The sequence below is a fragment of the Telopea speciosissima genome, chromosome 11, assembly GCF_018873765.1.
Source record: "Telopea speciosissima isolate NSW1024214 ecotype Mountain lineage chromosome 11, Tspe_v1, whole genome shotgun sequence".
In the NCBI taxonomy this organism is placed as follows: domain Eukaryota; kingdom Viridiplantae; phylum Streptophyta; class Magnoliopsida; order Proteales; family Proteaceae; genus Telopea; species Telopea speciosissima.
The window spans coordinates 17,156,124-17,176,723 of NC_057926.1; the positions used below are offsets into that span (position 1 = coordinate 17,156,124).

General features: G+C 44.3%; 1 protein-coding gene and 1 long non-coding RNA gene across 2 annotated transcripts in view; both read left to right on the plus strand.

Annotated features, from left to right (window-relative positions):
* Positions 1–12,075, plus strand: part of LOC122646172 — a 35,509-nt gene extending 23,434 nt beyond the window's left edge. The window contains exon 3 of the long non-coding RNA XR_006330568.1: positions 12,009–12,075. This is a non-coding gene — a long non-coding RNA (uncharacterized LOC122646172). The remainder of the gene's footprint in view (positions 1–12,008) is intronic.
* A 5,335-nt stretch (positions 12,076–17,410) lies between these two features.
* Positions 17,411–20,600, plus strand: part of LOC122646885 — a 77,110-nt gene continuing 73,920 nt past the window's right edge. The window contains exon 1 of the mRNA XM_043840518.1: positions 17,411–17,502. The gene's annotated coding sequence lies outside the window, so the exon portion shown is untranslated. The remainder of the gene's footprint in view (positions 17,503–20,600) is intronic.

Sequence of the window (20,600 nt, forward strand, 5' to 3'; positions counted from 1 at the left end):
TCAGAATGTTTGAGCCCCTGAGTCAGAAATGGAGAGAAGGCAACGTGAGCTGGCCGAGCAGGTCGAAGGATTGAAGAAACAGGCGACACCGGACGCTTACTCACTGGTCAGACGACATCCTCACCAACTCGAGATCATGAGTGCGCCTCTTTCGACCGAGTTCAAGCCACCCCCCTTTGATCGGTATGATGGGACGACTGACCCGATGGACCACATCAACTACTTCAACGCGATGATGACCATGTATGGAGGAACAAGGATTGTCTCTTGTCGGGCTTTCCCGTCATCCCTTAAAGGCGCGACAACCTCTTGGTTCTCGTGGCTGCCGCCGAACTCCATTACGAGCTATGCTCAGCTTTACAGGGCCTTCGTGCCACACTTCTAGAGTAGCATGAAGCATAAGAAGATGATGGTCAACCTTCTCAGTGTGAAGCAAAGGTCTGACGAGTCGATCCAAGCCTTCGTCTCCCGCTTCAACAAGGAATCCTTAGACATTAAGGATTTGGATGAGGCCATGACTCATAGGGCCATGAGCAACGGACTTACCGACATGGACCTGATCAAGGACCTGGCCCGAAAGCCACCCAAAAACATGGCCAAGCTCTTGGAAAGGTGCAATGAGTTCGCGAATATGGCGAAGGTGCTCTAAGCATGAAAAATGACTGAAAGCAAGGGAGAGAAGAAGAGGTCGGCCACCGATGACAGAAAGGATGAGAAGAGGACCAGGACAGACTGCCAAGTAGAAAGGTCAGACCGAGCTCGGAGTCCTGATTACACCCCTTTGAACACGTCATGGAAGGAGATCTTAATGAAAATCTAAGATAACGGATACATTCGCCAACCTCGGCTAATGCAAGTCGGGTCATCCCAGAACCCCAACAAGTATTGTCTATTCCACAAAGACAACGGTCACGACACCGAAGATTGTTATCAGCTAAAGCAAGAAATCGAAGAGCTAATCAAGGTAGGTCACTTAAAGTAGTACATCAAGGGAGGCCAAGAAGACCGCGGAAGGCCGCGACCAGAAGAGAGCTGAGCCAAGGTCTGAGAATAGATGAGCCGAGCTTGACGAGGATAAAGCCCGAGCCGAGAAGAAAGACGATGGATCCAACCTGGGCAATGACAAAGGAGCTCCCATATATACTATCTTGTGAGGGCCCGGGCAAGAGTCCACTCGAAAAGCCAAGGCAAATGCACGATTTGTCGGGGTCGCCGAGATGCCGAACAAGAAGTCGAAGTCCAAGACGACAATCTCCTTCACTGAGGCCGACCTCGAAGGTATAAGTTTTCCTCACGATGATGCTTTGGTGGTATAGATAGGAATTGCAAAGAGACCCATCCACCGGGTATTGGTTGACACAGGCGCATCCGTGGACCTTATGTCGCTAGATGCGTATCGACAAATCGGCTTCGGCGATGACGCGCTCAAACCAGAAGGCACCTCATTCCAAGGGTTCTCAGGGGACGCCGCCACCATCAAGGGCTCAATCGACTTGCTAGTCACATTCGGACAAGCTCCATGTTAAGCGATGATCCAAGTCAAATTCATGGTAGTACGGTCGATGGTGGCTTTCAGTGCCATACTCGGCCGACCATCACTAACCACCCTCCACACCATCATCTCATCGATCCACATGAAGATGAAATTCCCCAAGGAGAACGGCATTGGAAAGATCCGAGCTTACCAAAAAAAAGCTCGAGAATGTTACGCCACATTCGTCAAGCAAAACAAAAGCAACATCTGAGGAATGGCGATGTACGTCAAATACCTCCCTGAAGACCAGCAGGATGAGCTCACAGAAAGGTGCGAAAGGCCTGTAGAAGACCTCAACCCATTCTCCCTCAGCGATGAAGATCCGACGAAGACAGTGTAACTCGGGTCATTGTTGAGTGAAGAAAAAAGGAGTCAGCTGGGAAAATTCTTAAGGGCGAATGCCGATGTCTTCACCTGGTCAACCACCAACATGTCGGGCATACCGAGGCACATAGTCGAGCACCGACTCCATATCGATCCAAGCCGAAAGCCGATCCAGCAGAAGAGAAGGAACTACACCCTTGATTTGCAAGCCGCGATCAAAGAGGAGGTGGAGAAGCTCCGCCGATCAGAATTCATCGGAGAAGAAAAATTCTCGACTTGGTTGGCGAACGTCGTTATGGTTCCCAAGCCGAATGGGAAATAGAGGATGTGTGTCGACTACACCGACCTTAATAAGGCTTGCCCAAAGGACGAGTACCCGCTACCTCTGATTGATCTCTTGATTGACGCCATGGTGGGGCACGAAATGTTGAGCTTCATGGACGCGTACTCTGGCTACAACCAAATCATGATGCATGAGGAGGATGAGTCGTACACGGCATTCCGAACTGACCAAGAAAATTTCTATTACAAGGTCATGTCGTTCGGGTTAAAGAACGTCGGAGCAACATATCAATGGCTAATGAACTATATATTCTGCGAGCAGATCGAAAGAAATATTGAAGTCTACGTGGACGACATGTTAGTGAAGAGCTTGAAGGCTGAGCACCACTTGGCCGACCTGGAAGAAGCCTTCGGCGTGCTAAGGAAGAACCAAAAGAAACTGAACCCCGCCAAGTGTGCATTCAGCATAACCTCGGGAAAGTTCCTCGGCTTCATGGTCTTCGTCAGAGGCATCGAGGCCAATCTGGCGAAAATCAAAGCTATCCAAGAGATGAGCCCTCCAAGGACGATCTGAGAAGTACAAAGGCTAAACGGGAGAGTGGCGGTGTTGTCAAGATTCATGCCGAGGTCGGGCGACAAGTGCCTGCCGTTCTTCAAGGCCCTCAAGAACATTCGAAAGTCGAAGGACTTCATTTGGTCGGACGAATGTCAACAAGCTTTTGAAGAGCTGAAGAAATATTTGGAGAGCCCACCTCTTCTCAGCCGACCCAAGCCGAAAGAAGACCTTCAAGTTTATTTAGCCGCTACCTCGGTAGCGGTCAGCGCGGTGTTGATTAGGGAAGAAGGCCGAGCTCAGAAGCCCATATACTACATCAGCCATGTTCTTATCGACGCCGAGATGAGATACTCCAAGTTCGAGAAGGTAGCATTCGCTCTTGTCATGGCCGCGAGAAAGCTAGGGCCATACTTCCAAGCTCATCCGACCGCGATGCTAACTGACCAGCCTCTCGAGAAGATATTACACAAGCCCAACATGTTCGGTAGGCTGATCACCTAGGCGGTCGAGCTGAGTGAGTAGAATATAAGCTATCGCCCGAGGACTGTGATAAAAGGGCAAGCCTTTGCCAACTTCATCGTCGAGTGCACAATACTCGACCTCGAGGTCAAGGAAGAGGAGACAACAGAAGAAGCCAATGCAGAAGCTAAGGCCGACCCGACCTAGACCACGAACGTTGACGGCTCGAGCAACCCTGGAGCAAGCGGGGCTGGGCTGATCCTAGTGAGCCCCGAGGGGTTTCGCATCCAATATGACCTAAGGTTCAAGTTCTCAGCCTCGAACAATGAGGCCGAGTATGAGGCCCTCCTGGCCGGACTCCGAGTCAGCAAAGCCATAGGGGTCAAGCAATTGAGGGTACGGGGAGACTTATAACTTGTGGTTAACCAGGTCAACAGAGACTATGAGGCGAAAGACGAAAGAATGTAGCCTACTTGAGTTGAGCACGGGAGTTGATTTTTGAGCTCAAGCACTTTAAGATGACCCGAATACCGAGGAAAGAGAACATCATGGCCGATACCCTGTCTAGGTTGGCTGAGGCCGACGTCCCAAATCTGAGCCAATCAGTGTACATTAAGATTCTAAAAAAGCCATCCTTGCAAGAAGAAAGCGTCAGACACATTAAGGAGGACGGGCCGACCTGGATGGATCCCATTGTCAACTACTTGGAGAATGACCAGCTCCCGAAGAATCGGGAAGAAGCAAGAAAAGTCAAAATCCGAGCTGCCAAGTACACCATGATCTACGGAGTGCTCTATAAGAAAGCAATCTCAGCGCCCCTTCTTCGATGCCTCAGACCGAAGGGAGCGGAGTACTCCTTGGCCGGGGTACACGAAGGAATATGCGGAAGCCACATGGGCAATCGAGCTTTAGCATACAAGATAATGCGACAGGGATTTTATTTGCCGAGAATGCAAGAAGAGGTCATGAGATACGTCAAGACATGCGAGAAGTGTCAGTTGTTTGCGCCTGTTCCGAGCCAACCAACAACAAAGCTAACCCCAATGCTGAGCCCGATCCCTTTTGCTATATGGGGGATGGACATTCTCGGAGATTTCACCCAGGCATCGGGGAACCGAAAGTATGCGGTCGTGGCGATCGACTACTTCACCAAGTGGGTCGAGGCTGAGCCCCTGGCAACCATCACCGAGAGGAACATGGATAAGTTCTTCCGGGATAAGGTCATCTACCTGTTCGGACTACCAAAAGTGCTCATCACGGACAATGGCGCACAATTCAATAACCCGGCCTTCCGAGAGTTCTGTAAGCACTTCTATATTGACTTTCGACCGGTCTCAGTAGCTCATCCACAAGCCAATGGACAAGTAGAAGTATCCAATCGAACACTACTCGCCGTAATCAAGAGAAGATTGGACGAGGAGAAGGGAAGATGGGTGGAAGAGCTCCCTAGTGTCCTATGGGCATATAGGACGACGGTAATAACACCCACCGGGGAGAGCCCTTTTCGGCTCGCATATGGGACCGAGGCCCTCACCCCGATCGAGGTCAAGGCATCTTCCTATCGAGTGCTCAACTTTAATGAGAAGACCTATGAAGATGGGCTGAGAGCCAACCTTTACTTCCTTCATGAAGTTCAAGAAAATGCCCTACTCCGAAACACGTCATACCAGTAGAGGACAGAAAAATACTACGACTCAAGGGTGAAAGAGCGGCACTTCCGCCAAGGGGACCTCATCCTCAAAAAGCTCAGCGCATCCCAGCTAAGGCAGCAAGGAAAGTTGGCATCAAATTGGGAAGGCCCGTACATAGTCTCCAAGCAAATTCACCCAGGGACGTATCGCTTGCAGACTCCGGGGGGCAAGAAGATACCGAGGCCTTAGAACTCGAAAAATTTGAAGAAATATTTTTTGTAGTCTTTTTAAGTATTATGCTCGGCATGACTTATGACCAACATATTTGTACTTGGCTTTGGCCTCGACGTTCATGATGCAATAAAATAAAGTCTTTCTCCACTACTTAGTGCACTCATAGACTTGGCCTACGTTAAAGATCAACCCTCATATGTCGGCAACCAAGTCGTAAGACCAATCCTCATAGACCTAGTTGACGTTAAATACCGACCCTTATAGGTCGACAACCAAGTCATAAGACCAATCTTCATAGACCTGGCCGACATCAAAGACCGACCCTCATAGGTCGACAACCAAGTCATAAGATCGATCCTCATAGACTTGACTGACGTTAAAGATCGACCCTCATAGGTCGGCAATCACGTTACAAGATCGACCCTCATAGGTCAACTACTAAGTCGGAAGACCGGCCCTCATAGGCCGATGGACCCACAAGCACAAACTCTCACCACGGTCGACCTGAACGAAAGCCAAAATCAAGAAAAAATATCTAAGGCACTGGGCTCGGCCACAGAGCCAGCTCGGCTGAGCAACCCCAGTGGCCGTCGATCCGAGCTTATCGATGAAAACTTTAAATTGATAAACACTCTAAAAATAGCCAAGTCCTTGAGCTCAATCAAGGGACCGGATCGGCAGCTCGGCCACGGCACTCAGACAATCAACAACAACATATACATGGAAACAAAGGCAAACGGTTCTCGAGCTCAAATACTTAGACAAATTGGAAGAATAAATTTTCATTGATTAAAGCCGACGGCTCTGCACATTACAAAATTATGGGCGGCTCGGCCTGGTACCAAAAAAAAAAAAAAAAAAAACAACAACAAAGAAAGTTATCAAAACCCTAAACATGGGGATCTGTACAGCAAAAGAGAAAAAGGGGGGCCTATAGCTCAGCGGTATTAAGGGGGTCCTCGGCAGCAGGGTCCTTGGCGGTAACCTCCTTAACAGCGACGTCCTCGGCAGCATCCTCAGAGAAAGGGGTGACCTCATCCTACGAAGTGGTCTCGATCAGGCCGGCCTGGTCAACCTCCACCCCAACATTGTCGCCCAACTCCTCGACCACGATGGTCGCATCGTCGTCGAATCGAGAAAGATTCAGGAGGTCGGCTCGGCAGCGTCATAACCCTTAGCACAGGAAGGTTTGCTCAGCTGTGGCACACCTCCGCATACTCCGCGGACTTAAGGTAATCTGTCACCGCCTTGGCCCAGGCGTTCCTCAGATCAGCCTTGGACTTCCTTCGGGCCTGGTCGAGCTAACCCCTAAAAAACTCGACCTCAACCTTGGCGAGTTTGAGCTTCTCACCAGTCTCACGACTTGCCAGGATGGCCTCACGAGCGTCTTTATTGGCCTTCTCGATCTGAACCACGAGAGAATCATTCGCGGTCAGAAGCCACTAAAACCGGAGCTTGGTCTCCACCGCCTTGGCGAAGCCCTACAAAAAGACATCCGAGCAAGAATCACGCCGAGCCCATAGGGTCAGACCAATTGGTAAGAGCCGAGCAGAAGCTTACCATGTTGAAGTCTTAGAACAGGGAGGAGAGGAGCTCGGGATCGGACAACTTCTCAAGCATTTCCTTATCCTTAGGGAGCCGACTTAGGTCAAGCCACTCCTTGGCATGCGCAGCTGAAGTCAGGGCAGAGTCCTCGGGAAAAAGATGCTAGCTCGGCCAAACTGGGATGTTGTTGGCCGAGGCCCTCCCCAAGATAAATCGAGCGACATCTAGAGGCGAGGGGACCCCAAGGAAGTTTCAAGTCATGAGGCTGATGGATATTTTTGGCCGTTTCCCATCCCTCGATGGGCTCTTCTCACCCCTCCGACCTTTCCCCTTCCTCAGCAACCCCGTCGGGTCCTTGCGCTTCTTGGCCTCAAGGTCGACCACAGTGTCCGCTGGGTTCGGTAGCACAGCTTTGCCCTTTAGTGCCTTGGAAGCCTCGCCCCGAGACTTCTTCTCGATGTTTTTTTTCCTCCTCTCCGCGATGGTCTAGGCCCTGAGCTGAGCAGTGTCCATTGGGGGAATGTGGCCAACCACTGCAAGAAAAATGATGCGTTAGAAGCAGGATCTAAAAAATCAAGTAAGCGGGTCAGCTCGGATACCCGAGCCAATTCTAGCAAGTTAAACAGGTCAGCTCGGATATCCTACCAAGCGTCATATGCCACCTTTGAAGGAACCCCTCATCCTAGAGTTGGAGGACGTCGAAAGGCCAATGCTGGAGGATTAGGTTGAGCGAGGTTAGCTCGTTCTCAGTCAGGGGCAAGGCCCTATTGACATAACCCAAGTGGATCTCCTTCCACTCGGCCCTGGAAGGGCAGTTTGGGATGCAAACAAAGAAGAACCGAGGCTTCTAGTGCTTATTTGAGGTCGGCGTCCCGACCAGGAACTTGTGGCCTCTCAAGGCCGCGTTCTTCCCAGTGTGGTGGGTGAATTAGTACCACCCCTTCTCCGACGACTTCTTCAGGAAATAGAGCCAAGGAAAAAGAGCCATGCTCGTAGCTTGGCCCATCTCGCAGAAAATGACGTGGAAGCCTTACACAAACATCCATGAGTTCGACACCAGCTGACCTGGAGATAGGTGGAAATGGTCTAAGATCTGATCCACCAGGTCAAGCACGGGAACCCTAAAGGCATACCTGAAGGGCATCTCGTACAAGGCCACCTCGCCAGGCCGGATGAAGCAAGCCATCTCCCCAGGGTTAGGAGCTCGGAGCTTGACGTCCTCGGAGATGGCATAAGTCACCCTGAGGCGGTGGAGGTCGGCGTCAGTGACTGTGCTCTGGACGGTACCGATATTCCCCTCTTCAGGCTAGGGAGCGTCAGCGGACGAGCTGACCGAGTCGACCCCATCTCGGGAAGAACTCTCCTCGCCTGACTCCTCATCATCTGTCGAAGATGATCCCGAGCCCTCGGCTACTTCTTTAGGGATTGGCTGGGCCTCAAGGCCGGATTCCATAGATAGGGGAAGTTGGGTCACGTCGGCCTGACGCGGCTCCGCTACGATGGGCTCGTCCGAGGTCGAGCCTAACAGGTCTATTGTGGGGGAGCAAGCAGGGAGCTCTCAACTCAGACTCTCACCCTCAGCCGCCCCAGCGAACACCTCACCCGCGTGACTACTACCAACTGACATAATGGGCAGAGGGGACTTACTGGTTAAAGAAGCTACGGAGACGAGCTGAGCATGAACTAGAAAGCTGAGAGCGCCGAGCACTGAATGAGCTGAAGAATCTGAGCTAGCCGAGCAGTTAAAAACTTGAAATAATGAAGAATGAATGAGGAAGAGATGCCTATTTATAACCTTTGGGCTGAAGTGATCTGAAGGCCGTGGAGAGTTCAGCGTGATTCAACGATCCGGATCAAAGGACTATTCAAATTCTAGAGCACCATTATGGTGCCGAGTGACGTGGCACTGACGCCCCAACTGTTAGGCCATATAACATCAAAGAGCCGATAAAATGAGCTCGGCTCAGATGCAAGGAGAGACAGCCAAGCAGACCAAGAAATTTTACTCATCAGTGCTGAGCCGACCCCTGATGAGTAGGGGGCCTGTGATAAGGCATAAAACCACCTCACCAATTGAAAGCTGCCACGTGGCTGAGCCAAGGATAGTTCGATAACCCAACCGAGCCGGGCGGAGTTGGGCCTACCCAATCATTGACAGATCTGACATTCCGTCTCATGTGTACCGAGCATCCGCGTCATGGAGCGCTACCCAGGTTGGCCAAGGGCCCCAGGGCTGACCGCACATCAGTAGGCCGAGGCCGAGCATCGAGGCCACGGCCACCCCAGGACCGAGCTCTAAGGCCGACCACCGGGGCAGACCATAGAGGTCGAACCCTCCACTGAAGCTATTCTAACGGCCCGCCAAAAATTACGGTGCCATGTCAGCACCACCCGAGTATCGCGGGATAAGGATCGAGCCACGATACCGAATCACACTCTCACTAGGACTCTTACCTTAACAAGAGTCCGATTCCAAAAATGACTCTCCACTTCGCTCTACACAAGAGAGCCTTCCAAAAGAAGAACTCCTACCATACTGGGACTCTCCCAACCGCCTCACCTCATCCTATAAATACTCAGGTATGGAGCTCAAACTCTCATCTCACTTTTTACTAGCTGTTACGCTATTGCACTGGAGACCTGAGTTGGGCGTCGAAGATTCCTAGGCTGGAGCCACATCGGCTCTCTTACGCTTACTCAGTTTTTTATAGGTTCATCGGTGGGAGAATCGGGCAACGGAGGTTTTCACACGCAACAGGTTGTATATAATACTCAGAAGCAGTGTAGGTACCATTACCGATTTATCGGACACATTTGCAGCCTATCAGGGAGGAGAATTTATTAGGCAGATATAGAACTTGTCTTGTTTAGTCTGAGAAAATCATTAAAAGAAAAGAAAAAAAAGTGACACACATGCACTTTTAAAAAGCAAAGAAGAGAGAGAATCGACTATAACTATTGGATAGCTTGTATTCAACATTTCTTACGCTTAGATATAGAAGAATGATAAAACAGGATTCAGCAGCCTACCCAAATGGTTGGGATAAGGTGCAGTGGGATGTGATTTGTTGTTGGAATTGATGTTAGTGTTGTTTGGGATTAGGCCAAGTTCATTGGCTTGTCAGAGAATAGCTAGCTTCAGTTAATGCCAATCTTGGCTAATGTTATTGCCAACAACCTAGCCGAACTAAAAATATGCATAAGGACTTTGTGTTATTGGTATAGAACTACTAATACCGCCAAAGATTCCTAACCATAAATATGAGAGGCTCGTATTAATTGATTCAGAGTAGAGAAAAATTGAATAACATAAGAGAAACTGATACACCAGAAAAAAATAGATCAGCCTTGATCAGATGAATCTACTATGCAAATTTCAAGTAGATGCCACCTGATTCTAGACAGATTATATAAATGTGAAACCAGTTGATGCTTTATATTATTAAGAAGCTTAGTCAAAGGAATCCCCCATTCTGCTTGTCTATCCTTGGTAAGGACTCATGTTTGACTATTCTTCAAAGCTACTATTATAAATCTCATGGGTACAACAAAGATATAATAAAAATAACCTTATTGGTTTTAAATTAGAAGCAGAAATACTCAATAACCGTTGATTGCAATGAATTGATAGAATAAATATGTTAAGTATATTCCACCGATATGAAGACAGAAAATAAGGTTCGATAACAGTCGCCACATGAAGAGGCTTTCAACCCAGTAATTCAATAATCTTTGGATTCCGACTAAATTTAGGTAAAGAAAAGAGAGGAAAATTAAACGGCTTCCAATAATAATTCTCTCTCTCTCTCTCTCTCTCTCTCTCTCTCTCTATATATATATATATATATATATATATATATATATATATATATATATATATATATATATATATATATATGTGTGTGTGTGTGTGTGTGTGTGTTGGGGGTGAAATATATCCAAAATATCCTACCCAGATCCCGGCTCGGGTGGAGTGATGCGCACTGGCTGGTGTGCAATAAGGAATTAACATTGCACCTTCTCTCACAATGCGTCTTTTAGGGGATTGACAAACGCTTGGTCCTATAATTGGTATCAGAGCAGGTGATCGCGAGTTCGAGTCTCCCAAGTGCCATGAGTGCTCTGTTATTGGGCGTGCATTTGAGGGGAGATTGTTGGGGGTAAAATATTCTCAAAATGCCCAGCCCAGATCCCGGCTTGGGTGGAGCGATGCGCGCTGGCTGGTGTGCAATAAGGAATTAAAGTTGCACCTTCCCTCACAAAGCGTCATTTAGGGGATTAGTAAGCGCTTGATCCTACAAATGGTATCAGAGCAGGTAGTCGCGAGTTCGAGTCTCTCCCATTCCATGGGTACTCTGTTATTAGGCATGCATTTGGGGGAGATTGTTGGGGGTGGAATGTACCCAAAATGCCCTCCTCAAATCCCGACTCAGGTGAAACGATGTGCGCTGACTGGTGTGCAATAAGGAATTAAAGTTACACCTTCCCTTACAAGGTGTCTTTGGGGGAATTGGCAAGAGATTGGTCCTATAATATGCTCCAATTCATGTCCACAAACACGATAATGGTATATGCCAATGCATGTCCATAGACATAATAATGGGAAAAAGAATGCTAACCGGTCTTGTAGTTAGCATGATCCTTACGCCTAGACATAAACCAATGCCTTTGTGCCTGAAAAGACCGTCCAACCCCCAATGAAATAAAAAAATTACATCTAAATCAATGCCTCTGTGTGGACTTTCATTGGCTACCGCCCTGGTGCAAGGCCTACATGACCGGTTAGCATTATTTTGGCATAATAACAACAGCAAAAATGATGCGGCAACATCTAAAAATTACCAAAAAAAAAAATCTAACAATACAACCTGATAGATGCATTTTTTTTTTGTTATCCCTTCTCTCAAAGGCATACATAATCAAATTCTTTGCCACTTTCAACCTAAATCTTGATACGATAAGGTGATAGGCCCTCTTTAATGTGCCCTATCAGGAGTTATCCTTTCTGCCTTTCTTTTAACACAATATCACTCCTCTCAAAATTCCATCATCCCTTATTAATCAAGTTCTCATTTTTTTTTGACAAAAACTATAACAAATCCCCCCTCTTCCCAAAACCAAGTACGAAACTCCAACAACTTTCGCATTCAGAGAATGCATGCCAAAGCATCAAATTTCACCAGATGCAATTAAAAAAAAGATAATCCCACAAATCCTAGAGAATGAAAATTTAACAAAATGCAACCCAACTCATCACAAGCATATCCCATTTTAAGTCTCATTATATCCATCAAATATCAAAACCAAATTTCCAGATTCGCAGGAACAACTCGATCTTTCATTTGCAAAAGAAAATAAAAAATAAGATGAGAAGATTGAATCTTTTTTTTTTTTTATAAAAAAAAATCCAAAAAATAATTGCGAGATCACAAACGTGCCGTAGTTGTTGAGACATGAGAGGAGAGATGAAACCTAGCTCCTTGAGGCTCGAGTCCAGGATTACTTTTTTTGGGTAGAATGTCTGGGACTGTTAAGGGTCGATAAGAGAATGTGGGCGGTTATTATATAATGGCCACTATAGTTGCTTAACATATCGATATTGTCCCTTTCTGTGGATAAGATATCAACCGGGCTTCTCTCCTCGACATGTGGTCATATGAGAGAGGTCCAGCGCTAAGAGAAAGAGAGAGGGAGGGAGAGGGAGATAAAGAGACCGAGAGACAGTGAGAGTGGGAGAGTGAGGGAGAGGGAGCCGGGAGCCACCGTTGCTAATTGTTGCCGTCCATGGTCCATCATCGCCACTCACGGAGTCGCAGGTAACGTACATCCTCCCATCTATGCAATTTCTTTGCCTAGGGTTTAACCTTTGGTTGCAACTAGTATGAGCTATTAAGATTCAAGAGGCAACCCACAAATTGAGCAGGGGTTGAGATGACGGTCTAAGATGATTGTAATTCATCTCGCTATCAATCCTTGAATTCACGCACTATGCTTTTGGTTTTGGTTAAATGAACTCAAGAATCAAGAGTACACATGCATGCAAGTGAAAGGGTACTATGCTTTGTTTTAGCTGGACATATCACATATCTAACCTCAAAATCCATATTTTGGCAAAATTTTGGAAGTGCTTCCCTTGGTTTTCTGTTATCAAATCTATAGTAAAAAATATGTATTCCCTCAATTTCCAAGCTTATGACGACATATTTTTGAATTGATTTGTCTCCAACTTAATTTCCCTCGATTTCCAAACTTATGAATTCCATACTTGTCTTCAGTCTAAATTCTCTCTCACTCCCTTTTTGTTGGCATTGAACTGAACTCCAAGATTGCGGTTTTGGTTGATGTGAAAGCTGAAGAAAAACCTTAGGATTTGGTTGGATTTTGGTTGAATGACTTGCATCTCTGAAAAGCGTCTTCCCCCTTTTGGAAATTATATAATGATTTAGTAGCTAGTCATCATGCTGAGGGCAGGCATTGGTGCAACAGTAACGTTGCTCCATTGTGCCCTAATGGTCACAGGTTCGAGTCTGGAAACAGCCTCCCTGTGAAAGCAGGGGTCGTCCTCCCTTTACACTCTTTGTTTTTTTTTTTTGTAGATGTTGTCTCTTACTGGGATTTTGTAGATAATGCGTTACTGTGTTGGTTTCTATTTCAACTTTCCAAACAATATCATCTTTAGATATCTGTTTATTTTTTTAGCTTTAGCCACCTTAAACATTTTGTTTTTATTTTTCGGTTAAATCTTGGTTGATACTGAATGATTTTTTTAGTGCATTTTCTGTAATTTAAGCTTAAAATAATCTCTGAAAATCAGAAGGCAAAGGATGAACTTATCAAACCCAAATAATCTCTGAAAATCAGAGGCTTGTATTGCAACCAGCTATGCAGAGGACAGAGGACCTTAATATGAGAGACATTTTATCTCAATGTGATTGCTCCTTTGATAAACTCAGTATAGTGGAGATGAGGATGTTGAGATGAATGAGTGGCAAAACTAGGAAGGATAAAGTAAGGAGGGATCATATTAGAGCTAGTATGGGAGTAGCTCTGATACATGATAAGCTATGAGGAAGTTGTTTGGGGTGGCATGGCCATGTTCAACGGAGGCCTTTGGATGCTCTAGTATGGAGGAGTGATCTAATTCAAATTGAAGGAACTAAAAGAGCCAGGGGCAGACCTAAAATGACCTTTGGAGAAGTGGTGAGAAAAGACATGCATAGCTTAGGCCTTATATCAAGTATGACCTCAAATAGAGCTGATGGAGGGCAAGGATTCATGTAGCCGACCCCATTTAGTTGGGATAAGGCTGAGTTGTTGTTGGTATTGATTGCTTCTCTGATAATTTTTTTCTGGTCTTGCTTTTTTACTGTTTTAGGATTTTAGTAGAAAACCAAATAAACAAGCCACCTTTTGATTATTGGAAAATTAAGTGCGGGTGCTTTAGCTAAAAAATACATTTATCATGTGCTACAGTTGTAAGCAATGGTTCGGAATTTCGGATTTCGCCCCGATTTGATCTGTGACGAAACTGAAACATTTTGGTGAATTTCAATATATTTCGATAAAGTTTGCTTATAAATTTTGGGTCATTTCGTTTTGATTTCTTGCAAAACCAAAATATTTTGGCAACATTTCGAACCGTGGTTGGATGGGATAGTCAATGTTTAAATGTGGTTCTTGGCACTATGAAGGAAATGATCTGGTCATCATCAACTGAAATAGAAGCTCGAGCTGGCCTAATTGGCTTCAACTAGCCCAACAACTTGAACTTGAACACTTCATTATGGAAGCTGACTCTCAAGTGCAGGTACCATATGGATGGAAGTGGGACCAAGGATTATTTTTGTACCATATTAAGTATTAAATGAATCTATCACTCTAGTTTTCTCATAGTCATAGGCTCATAGCACAACACTTGAACATGTTACGTATGTTTTATTGGGTGGTTGTATGAATATGATTGAATACATAACATTACATGTATATTTTGATTGAATACATTACATGACATATATAGTTTCGTTACTATAAATGCAATTATATATGGGAAAGCATGAGAAAAGATCTCTCTACGGCCTAACGGTCCATGGACAAAACTCAAAAGCCTATGCATATGACCTCCATCCACGGGTGAAGGTTCTTTTCCACATTAACAGCTGATTGGTCATTGTCTTCTGACCATTCAATAGACAAGATATGGTCTAGTTAGCAACACGTCAATTTCCTTTGCCATTCAACAGGACTTTTAAACTCCAACATTGAAAAAATAGGGTAGAAAAGGATTTCTTGTGTTGAACTAATTGACCAAATAGTTCAGTCCAGCTTGGAACCAGAACCAAACATATAACCAAAGCCAATAAATCGAGTAATCGGCACCGATTAGTAACTGGTGTTGGTTTCAAAACTCGGTGTCGATTATTAGTTGTTTTTGTTTGGTTCCATTACAGCAGGAACTGATTAGGAACCATACTGATAAACAAAACCTATTAGCACCCTTAGCCCATGTAAGGGGGTCCCTGGTCGGAACTAATTCCCCATTGGGAAGGCTCTAATGGAAAATCTGACTATAGGATACCTAGGAGATGGTGTAGATAGACCACATGTCAAATTTCAAGCCCAGATTTTCAATCATTTACCCCTTTGCAATGCCATCCCTCTTTATATCCATGCACCCCCTCGGTAATTCCTTGCACATGTGTTGAATTCCAAGAGTTTTTAATGATCTGTTTTGCCAAATGGCCCACACCATTTGGGCTAAAACTTGACATGTGAGAAAGGGACCTTAGGGGTCTACCTATCCAAAAAATTCCAGCCCAATCCAATCTACTACATGGCAGACCAAGGGTTTTGTGAACTGCAAACTAGAAAACCTTCTCCCATTAATAATACAGATGAGGTTTTTTTAGTCCAGCAAGTCTAGAAAGTTTCTCTAGACTGGCACAAATATCTACCATGTGGTAGATTGGATAGAGCTGAAATTTTGTGGACAAATGGACCCAAAGGTCCCTTACTAATATGTCAATTGTCATCCCAAAACAGAGTTGGCCAAGTGGCAAAATATGGTTGTGAAAATCCAGTGGAAAAATGAAGCTTTTCTATAAAGAAATGGACGGCTGAAAATACAAGGGAATATGTCAGTATATAGGAGGGTATATGGTTAAATCTAAATCTGAAATTTGACATGTGGCCAATCTAGACCATTTTCTACATATCCACATGGTTAAGATTGCAATATCACCCTTTGATATGGCAAAGCATGGTGTCACTCACTCTCTACTCTTGTCGAAGAAACGTTTGGCTATTTATATTAATATTATTTTTCCTTCCTCTTAAAAGAAAGTCAATAGGTTACCATGGGAATTGGTCGAGCAACTTGGATCGACCACTCACTTGGTTGGCTTGTTCCTGATGCAGTGGCATTGACGTGGATGGTCCATCATGACTGCTATGGAAGCCTATGCCTAGACGAAATCGGCTCGACCTGGCTTTTTGGTCCAAGAATGGTTGGTAGGATTTATTTCTATGTTGGGGATAGACAATGTATTCTTTTATTTGGTTTTATTTTGGTAGGAGTTAGCTACATAGGAGTTGCTAAGAAGGTTGACATAGAACATGACATTGAGGTGGCATGGCCATGTTCAATGGAGGCCTTCGGATGCCCCAGTATAGAGGAATGATTTGATTCAGATTGAGGGAACCAAAAGAGCCAGAGGGACAGACCTAAAATAACCATTGGAGAAGTGGTGAGGAAGACATGCTTAGTGTAAGCCTTGTACCATGTATAACTTCAAATAGAGTTGATTGTAGAGCAAGGATCCATACGGTTGACCCTATTTAGTTGGCTATGATGTTGTGTTGTTGTGATGCACCCAAAACATGATGTATGGTGCAAAATGTTGGCCAGTAGATACCAAGACTAAAATGGATAATGTAAGGATTGAGCAGACTAGAGTTGAGTACTTGAGTTGAGGGTAGTCCTATATATGAGAAGCTTCGAGAGTGTCGTTTGAGGGAGCATGGTCTTGTCCAATGGAGGCCTTGTGATGCACCTATACATGGGAGTAATTTGTTTCAGATTGAAGGACCTATTGAGCTAGGGTCAGGCGTACAATGACCCTTGGAGAGGTAGTGAGGAAAGACATGCATAGGTTGGGCCTGGCATGTATGGACTCGTATAGAGCCTGTTTGGAGGGCAACGATTAAGTGGGTCATGCTGAGTCTTGTCAATGTTGTTCTTTTTCTTTTATTGCTAATTTATGTCTTTGTCTTTGCATGGATCCATGTAGCCGACCCCATTTAGTTAGCTACATAGGAGTTGCTACTTTCCTTGTTTGAGTTTATTTTAGTTTTCTAATTGTTTTGATTTCCTAGATTGAGTTTGTTTACAAATAGAGTAGATTTCTATTTTGAGTTGGAATGTATTCTTTTTCTTACAATTTAACCTACTACGATGCAGGGAGACTAAATGAAAGAAATTGAGTCAGTGTTTACATGCATGTTGTGGTTGTAGCAATGTGCCTCCCTCATCTCTCTCTCTTCCTCTCCCAATCAAACCAAAGTCTTTCTTCTCTCGATGAGTCCCTGCTATTCCTTTTCCTCTTTTTCCTTGCTTTTCCATTCTTATGTTCCCTTAGTCCTCTTACCCTTTATGTTGTCCCTTTATGTCCGGGACTGTTAAGGGTCGATAAGAGAATGTCAGCGGTTATTATATAATGGTCATTGTAGTTGCTTAAAATATCGATATTGCCCCTTTCTGTGGATAAGATATCGAACCGGGCTTCTCTCCTCGACATGTGGTCATAGGAGAGAGGTCCGGAGGGAGAGGGAGATAGAGAGACCGAGAGACAGTGAGAGTGGGAGAGGGAGCTGGGAGCCGGGAGCTGCCGTCGCTAATCGTTGCCGTCCACGGTCCACCATCGCCACTCACGGAGTCGCAGGTAATGTACATCCTCCCATCTATGCAATTTCTTTGCCTAGGGTTTAACCATTGGTTGCTACCCGTATGAGCTATTAAGATTCAAGAGGCAACCCAAGAATTGAGCAGGGGTTGAGATGACGGTCTAAGATGATTGTATTTCATATCGCTATCAATCCTTGAATTCACTCACTATGCTTTTGGTTTTGGTTAAATGAACTCAAGAATCAAGAGTACGCATGCATGCAAGTGAAAGGGTACTATGCTTTGTTTTAGCTGGACATATCACATATCTAACCTCAAAATCCATATTTTGGCAAAATTTTGGAAGTGCTTCCCTTGGTTTTCTGTTATCAAAATCTATAGTGAAAATACTTATTTCCCTCGGTTTCCAAGCTTATGACTCCATATTTTTGAATTGATTTGTCTCCAACTTAATTTCCCTCGGTTTCCAAGCTTATGAATTGCATATCTGTCTTTAGTCTACATTCTCTCTCACTCCCTTTTTGTTGGCATTGAAATGAACTCCAAGATTGCGGTTCTGGTTGGTGTGAACGCTGAAGAAAAACCTTAGGATCTGGTTGGATTTTGGTTGAACAACTTGCATCTCTGAAAAGCATCTTCCCCTTTTTGGAAATTATATAATGCTTTAGTAGCTAGTCATCATGTTGAAGGCGGGTATTGGTGCAACAGTAATGTGGCTCCATTGTGACCAAGTGGTCACAGGTTCAAGTCTGGAAAACAGCCTCTCCGTGAAAGCAGGGGTCATCCTCCCTTTACTCTCTCTGTCTTTTTTTTTTGGTTGTAGATGCTGTCTCTTACTGGGATTTTGTAGATAATGTGGTACTGTGTTGGTCTCTATTTCAACTTTCCAAACAGTATCATCTTTAAATATCTGTTTATTTTTTTAGCTTTAGCCACCTGAAACTTTTTGCTTTTTTTCGGTTAAGTCTTGGTTGATACTGAGTGATTTTTTTAGTGCATTTTCTGTAATTTAAGCTTAAAATAATCTCTAAAAATCAGAAGGCAAAGGATGAACTTAACAAACCCAAATAATTTCTGAAAATCAAAGGCTTGTATTGCAACCGGTTGTGCAGCGAACAGAGGACCTTAATATGAGAAACATTTTATCTCAATGTAATTGCTTCTTTAATAAACTCAGTGTAGTGGAGATGAGGATGTTGAGATGAATGAGTGGCAAAACTATGAAGGATAAAGTAAGGAGGGATCATATTAGAGCTGGTTTGGGAGTAGCTCTGATACATGATAAGCTACAAGGAAGTTGCTTGGGGTGGCATGGCCATGTTCAACGGAGGCCTTTGGATGCTCCAGTACGGAGGAGTAATTTAATTCAGATTGAAGGAATTAAAAGAGCCGGGGGCAGACCTAAAATGACCTTTGGAGAAGTGGTGAGAAAAGACATGCATAGCTTAGGCCTTAAAATCAAGTATGACCTCAAATAGAGCTGATGGAGGGCAAGGATTCATGTAGCCGACCCCATTTAGTTGGGATAAGGCTGAGTTATTGTTGTTGTTGATTGCTTCTCTAATAATTTTTTTCTGGTCTTGCTTTTTTACGGCTTTAGGATTTTAGTAGAAAACCAAATAAATGAGCCACCTTTTGATTATTGGAAAATTAAGTGCGGGTGCTTTAGCTAAAAAATTCATTTATCATGTGCTGCAGTTGTAAGCAATGGTTTGAAATTTCAGATTTCGCCCCCATTTGATCTGTGCCGAAACTGAAACATTTTGGTTAATTTCAGTATATTTCGATAAAGTTTGCTTATAAATTTTGGGTCATTTTATTTTGATTTCTTGCAAAACCAAAATATTTTGGCAACATTTCGAACCGTGGTTGGAAGGGATAGCCAATATTTTAATGTGGTTCTTGGCAACCATGAAGGAAATGATCTGGTCATCATCAGCTGAAACAGAAGCTCAAGCTGGCCTAATTGGCTTCAACTAGCCCAACAAATTGAACTTGAACTTGAACACTTCATTATGGAAGCTGACTCTCAAGTGCAGGTACCATATGGACGGAAATGGGACCAGGGATTATTTTTGTACCATATTAAGTATTAAATGAATCTATTACTCTAGTTTTCTCATAGCCATAGGCTCATAGCACAACACTTGAACATGCTACATATGTTTTATTGGGTGGTTGTATGAATATGATTGAATACATAACATTACATGTATATTTTGATTGAATACATTACATGACATATATAGTTTCGTTACTATAAATGCAATTATATATGGGAAAACTTGAGAAAAAATCTCTCCACGGTCTAACAATCCATGGACAAAATTCAAAAGCCTATGCATATGACCTCCATCCACGGGTGAAGGTTCTTTCCCACATTAATAGTTGATTTGTTATTGTCTTCTGGCCATTCAATAGACAAGATTTGGTCTAGTTCGCAATACGCCATTTTCCTTTGCCATTCAGCAGGACTTTTAAGGTCCAACATTGAAAAAATAGGGTAGAAAAGGATTTCTTGTGTTGAACTAATTGACCAAATAGTTCAGTTCAGCTTGGAACCAGAACCAAACATATAACCGAAACCAGTCAACCGAGTAATTGGCACCGATTAGTAACTGGTGTTGGTTTCAGAACTCGATGCCGATCATTAGTTGTTTTTGTTTGGTTCCATTACAGCAGGAACTGATTAGGAACCATACTGATAAACCAAACCTATTAACACCCCTAACCATACTCTACCCTTATTTCATTATTTCCTGAATTACCCATCCCCTTTATTTCTAATTCACTCATGTCGTTAATTATATTTAAATCCTAATTTAACCCTTTTCATTAATTCCTAATTCTGCTCTTGTCCCCTCCTCTAACTAATTACCAATTTTCCCTTTAAAATTCTGCCTATTTATGATCCTGCCACCCCCCGTTGCAAATTAGTCCCCTCTCTATTAAACCAATTATTTCAACTTTTTCTCTCTTACTGAGTTCTCAGGAACTCTCTTCTGGTCATAAACGTAACTGAACACAATGAAAGGGTGATTTTGAGAGTGAAAAAGCAATAAAATTTCTTTATTTTCTGTACATCTCATTTTCATCTTTCCTTTTGACATCTGTGTTGTGATTGCCATCTTTGCA